Below are 16,084 nucleotides of genomic sequence, written 5' to 3'. Positions count from 1 at the left end.
GACATTTCTTAGAAACTCGGAGCCTCCAGTCCCGTTTTTCAACAACATCAGGTTATTTTTTCAAATCTCCAGCCACTCTTGTCAGGTCACGGACGGATCCAACTATTTTTTTAACTTTCAACTCTCCAGCCGCACTTGTCAGATCACGGATGGATCCAACTATTTTTTCAATTATCTACAGTGTCTACTAACGCACCATTTTATTCATTCCACACCCCCCAACTAGTGAGAGACATAGTCCTTATTGAATCGAACGAAAAAAAACAAAGTGCACAGATCTCAACAAGCAAAACAAACAATCAACATGAAATATAAAATCAAAGCAAACAAACAAATAAAAACAAAGCAAGTAAAGAAAACTGTAAAGGAGGAAAAGCAAATCAAGACACTTCCCTGGGATTTACAATATACGGCCCACTCCATCGGGATTTGCAAAATTTTTGAAACTGTTTCCTTTTTGCAGGTACGATTTGTTTTCCAGAAAAGAGAGCATGTAACATTGCTTCCATATTCATACCATTTGGTAATCTCGTTCCAAAAATTTTTTCTTTTAACTTTCTTGCTTTTTTTTGCATTTTTGTTTTTACTTTTTGGATGTACTCGATCCTCTATGATGAATGATTTCGTGGCAACGTGATCAAACGAGTAGATTGAGAAGAGAGGACGTTGTGGAGCTGTGAACCTTTTCACAGCCTAGGTGACATCTAATTTTTTTTCCCTTCGCTCTGTTTATTCTTCATAGTCTTTGATTATCTGCTCTTGTTTGTATGACTAGTTGGACTAGAGACCATACATCTCGACTGTTTAGGACAGAATCATTGACATCTTTTAGCTCTGCATCATCTTCTGTAGAATCATCATCAGACACTGATAACATCATGGCTGAAAATGAGCATCATGATAGGGAAGTGGGGAATCAAAACAGGACACTTAGAGATTATTTGCAACCTGTTAGAACTAGCACACCCTCATGCATAATTCAACCTTTGAATGCAAACAATTTTAATTTCAAACCTGAAATGATTCCATTAATTCCACATTTTCATGGCATGGATTCTGAGAACCCTTATTTGCATATCAAAGAGTTTGAAGAGGTTTGTTCTACATTCATGGACCAGACTTGCACTGAGGAGGTTATAAGGCTTAAGTTGTTCCCATTTTCTTTAAAAGATAAAGCTAAAACATGGCTGAATTCATTGAGACCTAGAACCATACGTACATGGCAAGAGATGCAAGCAGGATTTTTGAAAAAATTCTTTCCAATACAGAGGACAAATGCTTTGAAAAGACAGATCATGAATTTTTCTCAAAAGGATTCTGAAACTTTTTATCAATGTTGGGAAAGATTCAAGGATCTATTAGATTCATGTCCACACCATGGTTATGAACGTTGGCGTGTGATTAGTTTTTTTTATGAAAGTTTGACACCTAAAATGCGCCAATTTGTACAAACCATGTGTAATGGAAATTTTTTTGACAAAGAGCCTGAGGAGACATTTGAATATTTTGATTATCTTGCTGGAAATGCCCAAACTTGGGACACAACTGATGTGCATGATAGGTCTAGGCAAGTAGAGTCTAGTCATGGAAAACATACTTTGAATGAAGATGATGATTTGCGTGCGAAATTAACTTTGTTGCCTAGAAAAGTGGAAGCCGTGGAATTGAAGAAAGTAAATGAAGTGCATGCTATCCCTAAATTTTCTGAGAAGGGTGACATATGTGAGGATCGTGGGCATTCAACTGATGAATATCCCACTATCCCTACTTTCAAGGAAGTGTTATTGGACCGATCTAATGATTCTGGTCCTTACACTAATTCTTATGATCCAGGATGGAGGAGCCACTCAAATCTCAGTTGGAGGGGTGACCAACATGTAACTTCAGCAACCTTGGCCCCGGAACCCTCTCAACTGGCAATTCAAGCACCTCCAATGCAAAAGAAGGGATTTGAAGATACAGTTCAAGCAACACTCAACAATCAGAATTCATTGGCAATTAATGAAATACGGAGTTCCCTCACAAGGCTAACTACATCTTTAAGTACCCAAGAGGAGGGTAAATTTCCTGCACAGTCACAACCAAATCCACAAGGGCAGCCTCATCAAGTGCAAGCAATAAGTGAGGATCCTACCTTAAAGTCGGTCAAAGCGGTGACTACTTTAAGAAGCGGTAAGGTGGTAGACATTCCTGCACATGAGCCATACAATTCTGGTAAGGTCTCTAACCCTTCTAATAAAGATGGAGAGCATGTTTCTGATGAGCATGAGAAAATTCATTGTCCTATACCTGCTGATGTGAACCCCAATCGACTCGCTTTGAGACCCAACAATAATATTGGAAAAGCAAACCCAAGAACGCCAAACTCAAGTCTATGGATGGAGAATTTAGACCCGTTGAGAACTTGTTTCAAGAACCTAGATTATATCAAAATCTAGACCCGTTGAAATCCCGTCTCAAGAACCCAAATTACAAGGAGGAACGCCACAAAGGTTGTGATTTACCTTTGATAAGTTCAAGAGTTCAATTAAGAACAAGAGGAGAAAACTCACTCACAATTAAAATTCGAAATAAAATAATGTCTGCCTTGAAATGGCTGGTTACATCCCTTAAATACCCTCCCCAAAACATGATAAAACCCTAGACTAAAATTTGAGACCCTTTCTCTCAAAAATGCCCTTTGTGAACAGTAGCCGCGTGTACTGTAGCGTGAACAGTGTCATGCTACAGTACTTCTAAACCCTAGTTCAAATAAGTAAGACATATGTGGGTTAAGCATCCTCAAGCCCACTTATTCAAAACTAATAATAAAAATCCTTTAAACAAATTGAAAGCCTTAATATCTAAAGGCCATATTTCTAAGTCAAGTCTTCCACAGCTTGGATCAAGTGGATCAAAGCTGGTTTTTCTTTTTTCAAGCCCATCTTGAGTGTTGGGCTCTTGCTAGCTTCTTCCCAAGTGGTTTGTACTAATCCTTGCATTGCTTTCTTGATCTTCTTGGCTCTCGATCTTGTAATTGGCCCATCCGGAACTTGCAAAGGATCTTTAAGAGTAGGCCTGCCTTGGTTCCCATCACCTGCTCCTTTTCCTCGGCGATTGGTTCCGTTGCATAAAGATGACTTTGAATTTTTTGATTGTTTTGCAGATTCTTCTATACCACTTCGAGAGACTGAGCGAATACCTTCTAAATGGTCCACCCAAAATAAACGTCGGTTTCTCTCCGAGTTAAGAAAACAGTTTCAAAAATTTTGCAAATCCCGATGGAGTGGGCCGTACATTGTAAATCCCAGGGAAGTGTCTTGATTTGCTTTTCCTCCTTTACAGTTTTCTTTACTTGCTTTGTTTTTATTTGTTTGTTTGCTTTGATTTTATATTTCATGTTGATTGTTTGTTTTGCTTGTTGAGATCTGTGCACTTTGTTTTCTTTCGTTCGATTCAATAAGGACTATGTCTCTCACTAGTTGGGGGGTGTGGAATGAATAAAACGGTGCGTTAGTAGACACTGTAGATAATTGAAAAAATAGTTGGATCCGTCCGTGATCTGACAAGTGCGGCTGGAGAGTTGAAAGTTAAAAAAATAGTTGGATCCGTCCGTGACCTGACAAGAGTGGCTGGAGATTTGAAAAAAATAACCTGATGTTGTTGAAAAACGAGACTGGAGGCTCCGAGTTTCTAAGAAATGTCATTTCACCGAAATCACATTGCTTTTTGACTTCGATGATAGCTCGTCTGGTTCTTTGCACTACCTCTATAAAATCAGTCGTGAACTTCATCAAAACCGCATCAAGTTTTCATTCTCATCTCTATAAACTCATCTGCATTCTTTCAACATTCTCGTTTTTAAGCCTTCTAGTCTTCTGTCAATGGCTCATTCCTCAAGCATTCCTCTAGATCAATCCATGAGGCCTTCTGCATCCCAACCTCCTGTTCTTTCTGCAGCCACCATTAGTGCCATGTTGCAACTAGAAAATAATAGTATGGCTAATAGGTCGGACTCAGATGCTATCTACGACCTGGTGAGTCTTGGGACTCGCTACTCATCCTCCATCGTTGCTTTTTCCCAAAGGGTACAAGCCAAAAACAATGAGGTTGAAAGGCTGAAAGAACAAATCGTTGTACTTCAACGAATTTCTCAAGAGGCTCACATAAGGGAAGGAATCGAACGGCAAAAGAATAGACATTTGAAGTCTCTTTTAGATTCTTCATTCCGCTTGCCAGCTCCCATGGCTAAGGATGACCTGATGCTGTATGAAGAGCATGAGCGTCTCAAACTTGAGGCTAAAAACCTCAAGTTTATGTAAAAGTAAAAAAAAAAAAAAAAAAAAAAAAATATTTCTTTTACTTGCTTGCTTGTTTTTGCATTGTTTGTTTTGTTTTTCTTTCTTTTGCTTTTTGTATTTTTAACTTTGACAGAAATCTACTCCTTGTGTATTCTCAAATATCTAAGGTGAATTTTTTCCTCTCTGTTTAATCATTTTCGTCTCAATATATGTTCTATATTATTTATCTTGCTCAAATTCATATCTGTATAACATACATCATCGAATATTCATTGCTGAACATTGAGGACAATGTCACATTTAGTTGGGGGGAGTGTTTTCTATTAAAAATGTGTTAAAAAAATAAAAATAAATAAATAAAAAATAAATAAATAAAAATAAAAAAAATAAAAATAAAAAATAAAAATTTGTGAAGTGCATAAACGATTAACACACACTTCTGGCATTTTTGTGAAATTTGAGTATCTTGGTGGAGTAGTTGAGCGGAATTATTTTGTGAAGATTTATTTTCAACCTTAAGCATAGAACATGACTTATGATGCATCATATTTTGTTGAGGAGTGACTTGAAATACCGGGATGCGATATTTACAAAAATGAGAATTAGTATGATTTATATAGAATGAAGGGCAAGTTTTGAAAGAACATTTTGCACATGCTTACACTTGTAGTGTTCCTCATTAATGTTCATTGATTTAAAACAGGGGAAGTAAACTGCAGGACTACCGAGCCTTATATAAAAATAAAATAAAAAAATAAAAAATAAAAATAAAAATAAAAAAAATAAAATAAAATAAAATAAAATAAAAAGAGAAAAGAAAAAGGAAAATCGTGTAAGTTTTCCTAAATAAAGGCTAGAAACAGTTACCCAAAACTTTGGGGGTTGAATGTTCAACCTTTAAACAGAGTTGGCGTGAAAACTGCTAGTCCCTTAGGCTTTGAGGTAGTTAGAATCAATAATGATTAATCTTAAGATTGAAAAATCCTATGATAAATCATGTTTATTAGTGAGGAACACACAGAAGTTTAGCCACACACACATATCCGAGTTCTGAGACATTTGCCCTAATTCTATGTGAACAATTGTTGAGACTTTCCTTGTGGATATAACTCCTGGTGTTGAATAGTCACGAATCAATTTTTTGTGAGAATTCAGAATTATGTTTGATTGTTTTTGTTTGAATTTCGAGTTTTATGCAATTTTCATCTCAATTAATTTTTCACTATTTTGCTCAAGGATTAGCAAAAAGCTAGTTGGGGGTGTGATTGAGCTGAAATATTGCATGTTTTAGCTATTTAAAACCAATATATTTTAAATTCTTCGTGACATTATTATTGGTTTTAGATGGAAAAATAGTTAATAAGCATAAATACGAGTTGCGATTTTTAATTGATTGATATCATGTTTATGCTTAATTTTATAACTATGATGTAATTGGACAATATTTCCTCACATATATAACATATTTGTGATAATCTATTTTTTATTTTAATTTATGTTTGAGTGTTATTTTTATCTACAGCTTGAATAAAATTCACATGGGAGATGACTTTTCAGTTGTGGAAACGTGGAGGAAGACATTTACGGAAAGAAAGCAGAGGGCCGGCTAGCTGAATTTAGTGTGTTGTGCCGTAAATGAAGGAGAGGGGAATGTGCGGAATTGAGGAAATTAATTGCTTGCTAGTGGAGTAGTTGGCTTTTAATTATTCAATGCATGTGAGAGGAACCGGTGGCAAGATTGGAGAAAAATTCTTCAAGAGGCAAGTGGGGCTATTGATTTTTTCGGCTGTGAGGAGGACGACACATTGAGAGAAGCACATGGGGGAAGACACGGAAAGTGAGTAGAGAAATGAGTGGAAGTGTGTTAGCTGAGGGGCCCTCATTAATGAAAAAATAATTTGGAATAATTTGAGTGATTGAAGGAGTGATGTGTGGGGCAGCCGAAGGAGTTGTGAAAGGAAACGTTGGGAGAGGGGGCCACGGGTTGAATTGCCAGTTGAGAGGGTTCCGGGCCAAGGTTGCTGAAGTTACATGTTGGTCACCCCTCCAACTGAGATTTGAGTGGCTCCTCCATCCTGGATCATAAAAATTAGTGTAAGGACCAGAATCATTAGATCGGTCCAATAACACTTCCTTGAAAGTAGGGATAGTGGGATATTCATCAGTTGAATGCCCACGATCCTCACATATGTCACCCTTCTCAGAAAATTTAGGGATAGCATGCACTTCATTTACTTTCTTCAATTCCACGGCTTCCACTTTTCTAGGCAACAAAGTTAATTTCGCACGCAAATCATCATCTTCATTCAAAGTATGTTTTCCATGACTAGACTCTACTTGCCTAGACCTATCATGCACATCAGCTGTGTCCCAAGTTTGGGCATTTCCAGCAAGATAATCAAAATATTCAAATGTCTCCTCAGGCTCTTTGTCAAAAAAATTTCCATTACACATGGTTTGTACAAATTGGCGCATTTTAGGTGTCAAACTTTCATAAAAAAAACTAATCACACGCCAACGTTCATAACCATGGTGTGGACATGAATCTAATAGATCCTTGAATCTTTCCCAACATTGATAAAAAGTTTCAGAATCCTTTTGAGAAAAATTCATGACCTGTCTTTTCAAAGCATTTGTCCTCTGTATTGGAAAGAATTTTTTCAAAAATCCTGCTTGCATCTCTTGCCATGTACGTATGGTTCTAGGTCTCAATGAATTCAGCCATGTTTTAGCTTTATCTTTTAAAGAAAATGGGAACAACTTAAGCCTTATAACCTCCTCAGTGCAAGTCTGGTCCATGAATGTAGAACAAACCTCTTCAAACAAGTTGCAAATGCTTTGAAAAGACAGACCATGAATGCATGAGGGTGTGCTAGTTCTAACAGGTTGCAAATAATCTCTAAGTGTCCTGTTTTGATTCCCCACTTCCCTATCATGATGCTCATGTTCAGCCATGATGTTATCAGTGTCTGATGATGATTCTACAGAAGATGATGCAGAGCTAAAAGATGTCAATGATTCTGTCCTAAACAGTCGAGATGTATGGTCTCTAGTCCAACTAGTCATACAAACAAGAGCAGATAATCAAAGACTATGAAGAATAAACAGAGCGAAGGGAAAAAAAAAATTAGATGTCACCTAGGCTGTGAAAAGGTTCACAGCTCCACAACGTCCTCTCTTCTCAATCTACCCGTTTGATCACGTTGCCACGAAATCATTCATCATAGAGGATCGAGTACATCCAAAAAGTAAAAACAAAAATGCAAAAAAAAAGCAAGAAAGTTAAAAGAAAAAATTTTTGGAACGAGATTACCAAATGGTATGAATATGGAAGCAATGTTACATGCTCTCTTTTCTGGAAAACAAATCGTACCTGCAAAAAGGATATGAAAAACAATTAGCAAAAGGTTACTAAATTTTTTTTTTTTTCTAAAAAAAAAATTATCACACGTTGCAATCCCCGGCAACGGCGCCAAAAACTTATTGCGACTAAACTTTGACTCAAATTAATGAATCAAAAATCTAGTGCAGTTTTACCTGCAAGTATACAAGCGTTGTAGTATCTTACAGGATCGAATCCACAGGGATTGACTTTTGTGATAAAGAAAATAAATTCAGACAATGAAACGAAATTACTAAAATAAACGTGCAATCAAATGAAGATTGATAAAATGAATGGAAAAAGACTAAGGTTTCGAGGATCCGTCTAATAATTTATGATATTGTTTCCGATTAATTTACTTCAATTAAACTAGAATTATGAATCCGTTTAATTGGTAGATTTAGCATTTAAGATCGAGAAAAACAGACGCTTATGATTGAGCGTGAACGATTGATGATTAAAACATTTACAAATCTATTTGAATACCATAGGGATTCCTCAAGCATTCATTGTATTTGGAAATCACAATGAATCAAGACGAGTATATAGATAATCAAATTATCCAAATAAAATCTTTCAATCAATCAAGCTCGCAAAATAGATTTTACGTCGATTCGGAAACAATATGTAAATCATTAAACTTCACCTCTAACCTTAGTATGAAAATTTAGCCAATCATATTTATTATAAGTGCTATAGAAATTAAATAAACAGTTTCCATGATAATACTAAAATAAAATACAAGAAAATAACTACAATAAAGTAAAAGTGGAGAGAAGATTGAGCTCGAAAAGAACTCCCCAAATGAAGTGCATTCAAACGTGGGTCCCGGCGTTAGACGAACAAGCTTCTCCCGTGAGTCTCCTTCTTCCGAACCAGTACCAGTCTCCTGCTGCATCCCTTCACCACTCAATTATTTTCCAGGTCCTTCAGTCCGTGCCTTCCCAGCTTCTCACGTTCCCAGCTAGTAGCTCACGTCCAGCTAGTAGCTCACGTCCAGCAAGTAGCTCACGTCCAGCTCCTTCTAATGCAACGTTACCCAGTTTCTCATGTAAATATCCTTTTCGTCTAAAGCTTTTCACCCCCAGACGTCTCACTCAACTCCAACAACAAGCAACCGATTCTCCAGCCAGCAGAATAACGTTTCTTTCACTCACACATCCCACTGACCAACCGACTCTTCAAACTCAAAGAAACTCTGACCGAGTGACCGACTCCAATCCAATTCAGAAAATTTTGCTGGTTCACGTTAACTCACTCAAGCACCACCAACTCCAAGCACAGCTCTCCCTCTCTCTACCGTCCTGGAAAAACCACGTAATCTGCTCTCTCCCCAGCTGGTCTCACTCCAGCTAGCGGGGTCCCCGACAACTCAGCGCTTCTCACCAGCTCGAGGGGAAGTCCCCAAGCAAGCCGCCTGCTGCCTCTTTCCCCCAAAACGAAAAGTAATCCTCAAATAAAAAATAAAATAGCCTTCAGAAAAACGGAAAGGGGCAGACCAGCCCTCTCTCTATGTCCCACGTAACCAACCTCTCTCACCATCCGGTCTATGTTTCTTTGCTCTGCGAATTCAACCCGTGGCCCCCTCTCCCAACGTTTCCTTTCACAACTCCTTCGGCTGCCCCACACATCACTCCTTCAATCACTCAAATTATTCCAAATTATTTTTTCATTAATGAGGGCCCCTCACCTAACACACTTCCACTCATTTCTCTACTCACTTTCCGTGTCTTCCCCCATGTGCTTCTCTCAATGTGTCGTCCTCCTCACAGCCGAAAAAATCAATAGCCCCACTTGCCTCTTGAAGAATTTTTCTCCAATCTTGCCACCGGCTCCTCTCACATGCATTGAATAATTAAAAGCCAACTACTCCACTAGCAAGCAATTAATTTCCTCAATTCCGCACATTCCCCTCTCCTTCATTTACGGCACAACACACTAAATTCAGCTAGCCGGCCCTCTGCTTTCTTTCCGTAAATGTCTTCCTCCATCTCTTTCGGTTGTTGAAATGTGACTCCTTATTTTCCTTCATTTCGGCTGGCTTTGTGTTTGCTTTTTATTTCCTCCACGTTTCCACAACTGAAAAGTCATCTCCCATGTGAATTTTATTCAAGCTGTAGATAAAAATAACACTCAAACATAAATTAAAATAAAAAAATAGATTATCACAAATATGTTATATATGTGAGGAAATATTGCCCAATTACATCATAGTTATAAAATTAAGCATAAACATGATATCAATCAATTAAAAATCGCAACTCGTACTTATGCTTATTAACTATTTTTCCATCTAAAACCAATAATAATGTCACGAATAATTTAAAATATATTGGTTTTAAATAGTTAAAACATGCAATATTTCAGCTCAATCATTGGGCATCACTCATTACAAAGTCACAAGTACGATCGTTACTCATGGTGTGACAAAGGGAGCCAGGGTGTGCGGATGGTCCCCAGGGGAGATCATGGTGCATACGGGATAATTGGATATGTGGACCATTTTCTAAGAAAATGGCAGATTTTGATAAATGGATATCTGGACCATTTTATCAGAAAATGGTAGTTTTATACTTGGGTCATTTTTTGAGAAAATAGCGGCTATTTCTTTTAATGGACTTGTTTTAGGCTAAATGGAATTTTCAGCATGCGTTGGAAAAATGGTCATTTTCAGGAAAAATGATATTTTGGTCTCATGCATATTTCGGCATTTGCATGCATACATATTGGTTGTTTGAGTGTATTTTTATTTCTTGGATTATTTGGTTGGTTACCTACTGAGACTTATAATCTCACGTGATATTTTTACCCTACAGTTTCATTTTATGAAACCTTAGATTTTGATACAGATGAGGACATCAAGCTTGAGGCTTTTGCTTCGTCGAAGGAGTGACCTGTTGGATGTGGGATTTATTTACCCTGTTGTTTATGAATTTTGGCTGGTGTTGTATTTTGCTAGATAACTGTAAAATTTATTTACGGATCTTTTGTTGTCATATTTCTATTTTTTAAAATTCTAGTACTTAGTTAAGTATCTTTTATTTATATGCTGCGACTTTTTGTTGCACATTTTTTGCTTGTACACACACTTAAAACTTGTCATTAAGGGTGCGTGACCCATGTTGTCATCATCCCAGTGTTCACCATTCCCCACCTTTCCATACATAGGAGTCAGTGGCGCCACGAAGGGATTTCTTTTATTTTAAATTTGGAACAACTGGATGACTATATTAAACTTTATGGAGGATTTTTCTTTCGATTGTGTAACATCTGGGTCCAGTGCCCAGTTGTTTTAAAGATTTTTTTGATTTATATATACAAAAAGCCCTTTTATAAATTTCTTACACTATCCAAAATGTGGGCCCAAATATTTGAAATGTGCCCTACCTGATCACCCAAAGCCCAAACCTTGCACCAAAACCCAATCCCATGTGAGCCAACTTCCAAACTCCACACCATGCATGTCTCTCATGCACGTCCACCTTCCTTTTTGTTCTTATCTAGGGTTTTCAATCACCTCTATAAATATCTGTATTTTCTCTTCTGTGAAAAGATTTGGCCGTAACCTAAGTTTCCAGTGAATCGTGATTGCCCACTATCCAGCCCTTTGGCAAACCGTGTACCCCAGTCTAGCCATTACCTCCACGTTGCTGCTGCTGCAACGGCTTCAACACAACCACCGTCACTCCTCCCTAGAACTACCATGCCTAGGCACCGAAGGCCCACGCGAAATGTAGTCACACTCACATCCGAATCACCTTTGTTTTTGGCTTCTCAAAATAGGGCACATACTCCTCCACCATAAGCAATTCAAACCCACCACCTAGTTAGTCACGGCCCCAACCTGTTTAGTCGTTTGGTACCACCTCTGTTTCTGCATCACTGAGCAACAATAGTTACAAAACAGCCCAAGCAATTGTAAGTTCATCCTCCATGACAACATCTTGTAGCCATTCCCTCCAGGCCACCTCTAGTTGCACAGAAAATGCTAACCCAACCGTTGCGACACAGTTACTCACCTCTTCCCCTTGTCGCCGCTTTTCCCAGCGTCGCTGTCGACATATACCCAGTGCCATTTCCAAATCTTTGTTGCAAGTGTTCTCTTCTCTTGGTGAGTTTATTTTGGTCGCATGGTTTTATGGTTTTAAAGTTCAACTTTAGCCCATGCATGTTATCAGTTTTACTAAAATACCCTTTAGGTGAGTTTATATTTAATCTAATTTTCATTCTTTCATTTATTACAAGAGTGTTACTTTTAAATAGATAACTTAATAAATAATTAAATATTGGAAGTATATTATTAGTAATATCATATTTTTAAAATATGAATTCTAGAAATATATATTAAGTACAAAAATTTTATTTTGATAAAACAACACTGGATGCAAAATGGTGACTGAGACACTAGATCTTTCCACATGCATGCTAGCCAGAGGAGGAAGACTAATACCATTCACAACATTATGGATCAAGATCGTGTTATGCTGTTTGAGCAAGATGAAATTGGAGATTTTTCATAGGTTTCTTTTCTACTCTTTTTACCACCTCTAATCCTACTAACTTTGAGAGATGTCTGCAAGTCCTTCTTCCCAAGGTTGCTTCTGAAATGAATTTTAAACTTATGAAGCAATTCACTGAAGAGGAAGTCAGAGGGGCTGTTTTCCAAATAAACCTATAGGCTCACTAGGTCCTGATGGCTTTCTAGCTCAATTCTATTAGTCCCACTAGGATGCAGTTGGGAAGGACATCTGCAGTTTCACTCCTCATACGTTTAACCATGGTGGTTCTCTTGGAGGGCTCAATGAAACTTTCATTACTCTTATTCCCAAGGTTAAAAATCCTAAGCTAGCTAATTATAGGCCAATAAATTTGTGCAATGTAATCTACAAGATTGTTGCAAAAACTTTGGCTAACAGGCTTAAAGGCATTCTACTTGATATTATTTCCAATGACCAAAGTACCTTTGTTCCTGGTAGTCATAGTTCTGACAATGTTCTTGTAGCTTATGAGACCCTCCACTCAATGACTTCTCAGATGATAGGGAAAATGGGCTATATGGCACTTAAGCGTGACATGAGTAAAACTTATGATCATGTGGAATGACTTTCTTTATTTGCAAGGTCCACTCACCATCTTTTTGACCACCCATTTTGCTCTAAGTTTTGAGCAGTTCTTTTCATCATCACCACTTTTTATGATATTTTCTTTGTTATGAAGACAAAATTCAAATAGTTTACCTAGCTTTAGGCTTATGGAGATTATTTGATGACTTAGCTCTTGGACATGGTTTCCAAGTATCTTTCCTTTTTCTTTGATTTTCTTTCACATCCATTTTTCTATTTTTTACTCAAATTAAAGCACTATGGCCTTATAAGACTATAAATTCCACAGTGATAGCAAATACGTACAAACTTATCTCCAAACTTACCTTGGTACAGCTTCTTTATGGTTGATGTTTTATGTGTCTTTTCAAGATGATTTGAGGTTGACATGGCTTCTTTTGGAGCATCCACAACTTGACTTCCTTTGACAAAAACAATGCTTTTAGAAATAGTGGCAACAGATGATGAGGCTTGAGGATCTCTGTCTTGGGAAGTTGTATACCCCAATCCAGTATAATCATAGCTGGACTTTTGAATACTTAACATCTAATCCAATTTCTGAGTTGGTGATTTTTTTTGGCACTCTTGAGAAATCTTCAATTCTTTGTCTAGTGCATCCTTTTTAACCTTCAATCTCGATATATCAACTTCAAAAATTTCTAGTTTCCAAAAGATTGTTCTTTTCTTTCTCCATTGCAGTAAGTTTATTGTACAGCTTCTTATTAAGCTTTTACAACTTGAATACTTCTTCACATAAATCATTATACGCCTCTTGTATACTTAGGTCATGGTTAGCATCAACAAGAGCTATATCTAAGTCATTATCATTAAATTCACTTTTAGATTTTGTTAGCATAATTTTAGAAAAATCATCAACAACAGTGGTAAAGGTCGTAAAGAAATTTTCATTATCAGTCATAGAACTAGAATTTTCAGATTTTGAACTATGACATTCAGTGCTTTTTCCTTGTTCTTCATAAAGTTTGGGCACTCTACTCTAATGTGACCATAGCCGTAGTAGTCGTGACATTATACTTTGTCATTTTTCTTAAATTTTTCTTTATTCCATTTTTCTTTGCAAGGAATTTCTTACCTTGTTTTTTTTTTCCCAATAGCTTTCTTGTTAAATAAGAATTTTTTGGATTTCATTGGAATGAGATCTAGGTCCTCATCGTTCAGATTTTCTTCATCAGAACACTCATCTCGATCTTCTTTCACAATCTTTAATGTAATGGACTTACCTTTTCTTATTTGAGAAAGTGATGACTTATATATTTACAAAGAATCAATCAGCTCTTTAACCTTATAAATAACATCCAAATCTTTGATTTCCTCAATGGCAATAACCTTTGGGCAAAATCTTTCTGGTAGGAATATAAAGTCTTCCACACAACTATTGAGTCTTCCATCTTTTTGCCAAGATTAAACTTGAAATTACAATATCATTAAGTTTAGCATAGAAATTATTAAAACTCTCATCTTCCAGCATCTTAATTTCTTTAATTTTGAATTTTTTACAATTCTTGTCCCCTCATGTGTAACCTCTAAAATATCTCAAGGTTTTTTAGTAATCTCACACATAGAGATTCTTTTAAACTCTTCATGAGATACAACCTTGAAAATATCGTTGAGTCCTTTGTTAATCCAATTGCGGTTGTTGATGTCATCTCTAATCCAAGCATCAAGAGTTATCTTAGGCTTAGTCCATTGTCATTCAACTGCATACCACACACGTTCATTTAAAAAAATTAAGGAAAACCCTCAAACGAACTTTCTAATAAACAGAGTTTTCCCCATTAAAGTGTGGCAGGACAAATAATAATGATAACATGATCTACAGGGACATGGATTATACTCAAATCAGTGAACCCTGCTTTGATGTCAATTGAAATTACCTAAATATCCCTATATATTAACGCAAATATCTACCAATTCACTCAACAAATTGATTAGTTGTCAACCATGCAATTATTTAATAATAAAGCAATAAAATAAAATAAATAAATTGCATAACACCAAAATTGGTATTGATGAAAAACCTTATAAAGAACTTTTTGAAGGTAAAATACTAGAGGGCAACCAAACCCAAAAAGGTTAATTTATTATTTGAAAATCAGTTACAAGTAAGTTTTAATAACAAAACCTTTGTCAATTAACACTTTTACTTGACCAGACAAATTACCCGTTTGTCTCTACAGCAGTAGCATTTAGAACATCTGACAATCTTTAAATATTGACTTTTCTCCTAGAACTGTAATGATTGAATCACGATCACACTATCTCAATCTCGATCAACGATCACACTCTTTGAGAGAAACAATATGAAAATTCTCTAAAAAATTTTCTCAACAAAGTATGCACTGGCAAAGTGTTCTAAAAATATCTAGAACTAAATCTCCATTGTTCTAAGGTAGTTGGACAGTTTAAATTGATTTCAAGAAGTAGTTTCCAAGTCACACTGAAATTCTACTGATGACTTGCTGGCATCTGATACTTATCTTCTCAGCATTGGCAGTTTCACATTCAAACTCTTTTCTAGATAAGATCTATCTCTTGAAACTTGACTTCTACACTTTTGACTTATCTAAACACTTCCTAACAACCTCTAGATAAGATCAAAACAATTTTAGATAAACTCAAATTATTTTACATTCATCTAAAATATAAATTCCAACATAAAACGAAGTCTATCATCTTAATCATCTACTCCTATCTAAACTTATCAACTTAGTCACCTAGTGCTAGCCAAAATCTTGCATTTATAGTGGCAAACTTGGGCCCTAAGTTTAGTGTATTAGGCTTAAGTTTGGTTTGGGCTTTGTCTTATTGGACTTTGGCCCACTAGCTTTAGGCCTCAATTGGGCCTAGGTTTTTTTGTTTGGACCTATTTTGTGGGCTTCTTTGGGCCTTGGGACCATTAGGGTTTAGGCTCCTTATTTGAGCTTTGGGCCCATTTGGCTTGGGCCTAACCTTGGGCCTTATCTCTTGGGCCTATTCTAAATTTCATCCTTTGTAGGTTCGATTATTTATCTTTCAATGCTTTTAGCCCATTCTTTTCCTAACTAAAGTTCTCTAAGTGTCTTGGGCTTTATACTTAAGGTCCTAAAGATAGTAATTCTTTTAACAAGGCGCATTATCCATAGGGCCTCTTGGTAGACTTTGGTGGGGTGTTACAGATATACTTGCTTCACTTTTGACAGTATGGCATGCCATTTGGAACAAACTAAATGGCTGGAAAACCCATTTATTGTGGCCAGCAAATGGATGGGCGGTAAAAGTGGTGACTGAGACAAAAATTAAGGAGCAAGCCAACGACGATC

The 16,084-nt window shown here is 36.7% G+C and overlaps 1 non-coding gene across 1 annotated transcript; it reads right to left on the bottom strand.

Moving 5' to 3' along the window:
* Nucleotides 1–1,275: 1,275 nt before the first annotated feature.
* Nucleotides 1,276–1,383, bottom strand: LOC122274866. Its single transcript, XR_006228406.1, has one exon. It is a non-coding gene; the product is annotated as a small nucleolar RNA R71 (small nucleolar RNA).
* Between the last annotated feature and the right edge of the window lie 14,701 nt (nucleotides 1,384–16,084).

This window comes from Carya illinoinensis, chromosome 8, assembly GCF_018687715.1.
Source record: "Carya illinoinensis cultivar Pawnee chromosome 8, C.illinoinensisPawnee_v1, whole genome shotgun sequence".
NCBI lineage: Eukaryota > Viridiplantae > Streptophyta > Magnoliopsida > Fagales > Juglandaceae > Carya > Carya illinoinensis.
The sequence above is the reverse complement of the archived record's forward strand: the minus strand, read 5'-3'. Positions and strand labels throughout refer to the sequence as shown.